The following is a 7,191-nucleotide window of genomic DNA, read 5'->3' on the forward strand; positions in this document are numbered from 1 at the left end:
CTCTTTATGGTCTCAAACAGGCTCCCAGAGCCTGGTATGATACCCTCTCTTCTTTTCTTCTAGACCATGGCTTTCATAGAGGAACCATAGATAGCACTCTCTTTATTTTCAAAGAGAAAGCTCATGCTTTGTATGTTCAAATATATGTTGATGACATAATCTTTGGTTCCCTTTCTCCTAAGCTGTGTAAGAAATTTAGTACTCTTATGTCAAGTACATTTGAAATGAGTATGATGGGCGAGTTAACCTTCTTCTTAGGTTTGCAAATTAAGCAACTTCCCACAGGCATTTTCATCAACCAAGAAAAATACATTAGGGATATGTTGCATAAATTTGACTTCACCCATGTCACTCCCAAACGCACTCCTATGTCTCCTCCCAATAATCTACATGTTGACCCAGATGGGAAGCATGTGAATCCCACTTACTATAGAGGCATGATTGGGTCGCTCATGTATCTTACAGTGAGTTGCTCTGACATTATGTTCTCCACATGTCTCTGTGCTCGCTATCAGGCCCCTCCACGAGAGTCTCACCTCCTCCCTGTAAAGCAAATCTTCAAATATCTTAAAGGTACACCCACCTTGGGTCTTTGGTATCCTAGAGATTCTAACTTCGATCTTGTTGGCTTCTCTGATTCTGACTATGCTGGATGCATGCTTGATCACAAAAGCACCAATGGTGGTTGCCAATTGCTGGGAGGAAGACTAACTAGTTGGACCAGTAAAAAGCAACATACTGTCTCCATCTCCACAGCTGAAGCAGAATATGTTTCTGCAGCGAGTTGCTGTGCCTAAATGCTTTGGATGAAGCATCAACTCGCTGATTACGATCTGGAATACTCTAAAATTCCAATCATGTGTGATAATACAAGTGCTATTGCTATTACACACAACCCTGTTCAGCACTCCAAAACCAAGCATATTGATATTCGATATCACTTCATTCGTGATCATGTCATGAAAGGAGATGTTGAAATCTATTTCATTCCAACTGATGATCAACTAGCTGACATCTTTAGTAAACCCTTGGATGAAACTAGATTCAAACTGCTTGTAAGCAAATTAGGAATGCTGAATGGAGAATCAGCGACATGATTGTCATATCTGCTACTCAGCAAGTGAGTTTATCTTACTCGCTGACCCCTGTTGCTTTGGGAAAAAGCAAAACAAAGGAAATGGAAAGCCAAAAGTTTCCATCTAGTCCAATAGCAAACGGTTATTGGTAAAGACTTCTAAAATCCGTTGATCCTTATTGCTTTAGGAAAAAGCAAAATAAAAGCAATGAAGAGCTAAAAGTCTTCATCTAGTCCATCAGCAAACGGCTGTTGGTAAAGACCTATAAAATCCGTTGATGGCTGACAATTTGCCAAAAATTGTTTTATCAACGACCTTATATTAGTCATAAGATCGCTGACCTTCATTCTCTAAAAATATGTCCCAGCACCAAAATTAATTCCTTCTCTTAAAAAGAGGTGCTGAAGCATATTATAAATAAATTATTATCATACATATCTTTTCGATATTAAATAAAACATAGGACTACATCTGAAACTAACTATTTCGGATGCAACTATGTTGGTGATGTGACACTCTTTTGAGCCATATGTTATATACTTCGAAACTAAAATTTACCCACTTGTCTCTCTTGAGTACGTCACCTGTCCAGTTGTTACTGTGCATCTGACTGTCTGGCTCTGTCTGACGCATACGGCGCACACTCAAGTATTTGTAAATATTTTTTTTAAAACGTTACTCACGAAAAATATTTTTTATATACATATATCTTTGACAGTTGTTAAAAACAACTGTACAGTTTGAAAACAAGGAGAGAGAGAAAACCTTTTTGTCTTTTCATTTGACCAATCGTGTTCCATCACCATACCCTATATATACAAACTCATACTCATATTTCCACTTTCGCGCTTTCTTTCAACTATTCATCTTCTCTCAAATCTCTTAAAAATCTCTCAAACTGTTCATCTTTTCTTAATCATATTATCTCCTTCTTTTGATCTTTTCATCTTCCAATCTCCTTGTAAATCTTTTCAATGGCTTCCTCATCTGAAACTCCATCTGCTTCCGCCGCCACTGAACAAATTCCAAAATCTTACTTGAATTCTTCTACTTATTCTCCTTCTTCTAATGTTGTTAAATCTTCCAAAATCTCTTTTGCTGCATCAGAGATGGTTGTTAAACCTAACAACCATCTTGGCTCGTCTGACGTACCAAAAGGTACAAAAGGATATAAGTCAATGGTTGTTAAACCTAACAACCATCCCTGCCAGTCGATATATTATGGCTGATCCTGACAAGATCTTTGTTCATCTTCTTAGAGAATTCTGGTGGACGTGTAATTATTATGATGAAACTAAGTCCATCAGTGGTACAGTTAGGGAAGGGACGAAAACCATCACTATTACTCCGGCGTCCCTTCGCCAAACTTTTGGGTTTCCTTAAGAAACCGATGAAAATAAATTTGTGGAGCCTGCTACTGAAAGTGAATGGAAAGCATGGCTGCCGTCAATTGGGTTCAACTATAACCTAAAGAACCCTCCAGCAACGATCCCCAGCAATCCTCTAAAGCAAAATCTTCCAGGGATCTGGAGAGTTCTTTTTACACATGTAATTCAATGTATGGGTGGAAATTCTGGATCTTATAATCAGGCATCCACTACTTCTATGCCAATGATTCCTGCCCTTGCAGAAGGGAGGTTTGTTGACTATGGCCTTTTGATCTTCAATGATATGAAGAACAAGATCTCCCTAAACAATAGGTCACATACAGTGCCTTTTGTTAGATTATTTTCAATGATTTTCAAGGAAGCACTTGGTGATGCTTACTCGCTGCCAGACGCTTCAACAATCCCAATTGCAAGGGTTGGGAACAACATATACAAGCAGCCAGCTGAGCATCTTATTGCAAGGCTCGCCTCACACATGAAAGAGGTACTCTTTTCTTTATACCCCAAAGACAACGACTGGGAGGTAGCACTTCTTTCTGATGAAGTGGCTGATACGGTCGCTGTGGATGCCAATGCCTTCTGAGGCTGGCTCGCTGGAAAACCCCCCCAGCGACCTCCAAAGCCTCCAAACAAGCCAAAAGAAAATCTAAGGCAGCATCCTCAAGTCAAGATATTCAATCTTCACCCTCCGCTGTCGTCCCAAAACGGAAGCGGAGTAATCCAAAGGGCAACCTAAAGGTTAGGACGTCCTCAACGCCTAAGGACATTAGTACCCAAACCACCCCATCAGCAACCTCCCAACAGGTTGTTGACGAGTTAAATGGGAACAGCAGGCAGCCACCTTAAATTTCTGTAGCAGAGGTTGGTGAAGATATCAGGTTACCCCAACCCATTAGAGGTCTAAGTCCAACTCCACCCCAAGAAGATATTCCCTCTTCTCCTCAAATACCCTCTGAGTCATTGACAGCAGCCAGATCACAGGTGATGCTAGAGTCAACACATTCTACGACCGATGATGTCTTGGTGGAACAACACACTGAGACCGAGGCACCAGGTTTCCTTAACCCCTCTTCTATTTCTATCTTGGAAACTGCTCTTGCAGGGACTAAGACAAGTCGTTCTGATAACATATTTGATGAAGAAGCAGCCAGCGAGTTTGACCCATTGGATGATGCTGTTCAAATAACACTCGCTGCTGCTGAAGAAAGTGAAGAAGATATGAATATTAGTGGATTCTTGCCTGAAGATTTGGGATATGTGTTGATCTCTTCCCCACAAACTCATTTTGATAATGTCCCAGAATCTCTTAATGATATGCCTTCTCCTCCCAGATTCTCTCCAAAGCCTACTGTTGATTTGGAGATTGATGGTCACTTTGGAAATTTTAAGGTTGAACTTGATAATGCTGAGCTTCAAAAGAGAATAATGCTTTGCAAATTGACAAAAATGAAGCCAGCAGTCTACGTTGAAGTTGAAGAGTTAGATGATTAAATCATCATGAAAGTTCCCCCCCTTCACCATCCAGACTTTTTTGGTCTTCCATGTTGTAAATACCTAGTGTCGCTAAAGGACTTGGGGGTGCCTTCTCCAAAAGAAGCGACCACTGCCTTCACCGCTGTTAATCTGCCTGGTTTGGACCATGTGGAGACCTACTAGTTGCAAGAAATCTTGAGAAGGGTGCAAGTATGCCAAAGTCAAGGGAATAGACATGGCTACTTATATGTATGGTTAGTTGACAAAGTAGCTGAGCACAATGTGGGTGCATGGGCAAAGTTTGAAAAATGAATTTTTGAAATCTAACCTGGCCACTGAGGTGCCTGGTCTCGTTTCTTCCCTACATCAACTCTCTCAATCAAACATTCTCTTCACTGCTCATCTAAATCAACTTATTCATATCGTCTCCACTTTTTCAAAACATCAAGATGATTTTGTCACCACTCTTACCAAGGAAATCTCTTATCTAAAACCACAATCTTTTTCTTCTACTTCCACTTCTGATGATAAAACTCTTAAACTGGAAAAAGAAGTTGGTGAGCTCAAAGGTATGATGCATGAGATGTTGTGCCTCCTCAAATCTAAGGTGGAAGCCGCTGATACTTCAGCTACTTCCAAGGGGGAGAAAATTGCAAAGGAGGTTCCAACAAATACAACTCAAGAAAATGTCGCTCCCCAACATGTTGAAGGAAATGTTGAGGGGAGCAAGCTGATACGGAAATTGCTAAGAAGCCCGCTGAGGGAGTGGCAGTAAATATTGAAGAGATGGTCGCTGAAGGCAGTGTGCCAGCGAGACCAATCAATATCTCAAACTTCAAACCAACTGTTGAATTCCATGCTGCCCTTGAAAAGAAATATGCTGATAAGGGTAAAGAAGTTGTAATCACTAAGAACAAGCCACCAAAAGTTCCCTCCTCAGCAAAGGAACAACAACAAAAGTTGATGTCTGGTGCCTTCCCCAAGTCTTCATCAACACTTAAAACAACTGCTGAATTAACACCAACTGAGATCGTTCTTCAAGAAGAACAAAAGAAGAAGAAAATCCAAGAACTTTCTCAGAAATTCATAAGCGAGCAGGTTATGAATGAGGAGCTTAAAGATGCTGATGATGAAACTAAAAGGTTGGCTCAGCAAGCTGGTGGTTTGGAAGCCTTAAGGAAGAAAGAAGACGAATTCTTCTCTGAAAGGCAGAAAAACATTGAAGAGGCTCGCCAGACTTATCTCAATTCGAGAGACGTCAGATAGAGAAAGGAAGAGATCTTGTGGGTCAAGCCATCTCTCACTCAACAAGGCATGAATCTTCAATCGCAAAGAAAAGGTGTGCCCAAGATGTTCACTCTGAAGAATGTCAAAACTGATACTCTTGGGCCCACTGAATGGATCGAGATCTACAAGCTGATAAAGGACAATAAAACTGATGTGTATGATCCTTTGCTGAAGATGGCTGGCGACCAGATCAAGTAGACAAGGAGGTTGGATAAGAAGCACAAAGTTGAAGATTCCTTGCTCAGCGCTGCCAGACATCCATACCCCCCCCCCCCACTCCTCCTCAACAACCTAGAAGTGGTGTCAAGAGGACAACTTCTGGTCAGGTTACTTCCTCCCTCCCCACTATGCTTAGAGCTTTACCAAAATCTGATATTGGGGAGGAATCATCACTCAACCTTCACATGCCTTCAAGATTATTGTTCGTGGAAGGTTTGTATAGTGAAGATCTGGGAGGTTTTTGTTTTTGTAATGTTCATGGTCATGAACTCTTCTTCAGGACCAGTGAAATTCCCATTGCTCCCTCTGGATTTCTTGTTAAATTAAGAAAGTATTGCTCAAGGACTTTAAACAATCCAAGATTCATCAACCTAATTGATCAAGAATTAATGAAGTCTGAGAGACAAAAGGATAAGGCCTTCATTGAAGCAAAGCAAGAATCTGTGTGGGAGTAGATTAATATTTGTAACTTTACTTTGCTGTGTTTGTAAATTGTTTGTCATATATAAAATCAGCATTGTACCAAAAATCTCTTGTCAAATACTTGTTAGTGCTAGTCTTTTACTCAGCTAAGTCTCCTCAGCGAATAGGGAGAGATTGTTGAGTTATGGATTCGCTGAGAGACTTAGCAAGTCTCTTCTTCAGCGAGTCCTCAGCGAGTAGCTTCGTTAACGATCTCTTAGCGATCAAAATTATCTTCAAGTTAAAGATAAGTTTGATGACTCATTGCCCAGTTTTTATAAGTCAAAAAATAGCGGGAAAATAAAGATAAGAATATTGGTCCCAAGACACGTGTCGATCAAGAAGACTAAAGACATGTGATCTTGTACCAAAATGGTACCTGGGTCTTTCTCTTTCATATCGCATTTGGAAACAAACAAGATGAAGACAGAGAGCTCTGCAGATCTGAGAGATCCACCAATAGATGGTTAACAACCTTGAGGTGTCAACATCTATTGGGTTGTCATGTGATTCCCATCTCTGCCTATTTAAAGAATCACTTGACCTAGCCGCAACTCTTGTTGGTGCAGTTCTGCAATGCAGTTCTGCAATTGTCACTTTGTGTGTTTCTTATTATTGTAGAACATCTATGTTTTTGTGTGTCAAAAACTTAACAAGTATTTTTTCTCTTTCTTCTTTGTAAACCAACCATATATTCACTGTTTAATTAATATATACATATAGTTAAACGTGTTTACTTTATTTGTTTGTGTTTACTTAATTAAGTTTACATTAGTTGTAATTTAACTTAATCTGTGCAAACGTGGGACTTTCATGAAGTCCCTCACTCGATGGTTTAACCCACAAGTAATCACAAGATAGGACTAGTATAAAACGTCAAGTAAGCACTAGATTGGACTAGTATTACGATAAATATAAATGCAAGAATATATATAACATAATACGTACTTAAGCAATATAAAGATAAGCAAGTAAAGTAAATGGTGAGACACTATGTAATTTTCAAGTGTATTTATTTATTGATGTTAAATAAAATACAAGGTTGTTGCGGAACAAGATATTACAAGGTTGTATTTATTTATTGTATTTATTTATCTAAACAACCTATGAATTACAAGTGATCTAATTTTGCTAAATAAACTCCTTGGTCGAAATACTTAAAGTTGTGAAGTATAACTGTTTAGATCTAGAGTATTTGAGCAAAGGCACCAAATTGCAAAAGTATGTAATTTGGACGAGAAAGTGACTTGGTATTTATAGGCAAAAAGAATAAATATAATATTCTT

This window comes from Erigeron canadensis, chromosome 2 (genome assembly GCF_010389155.1).
Source record: "Erigeron canadensis isolate Cc75 chromosome 2, C_canadensis_v1, whole genome shotgun sequence".
NCBI lineage: Eukaryota > Viridiplantae > Streptophyta > Magnoliopsida > Asterales > Asteraceae > Erigeron > Erigeron canadensis.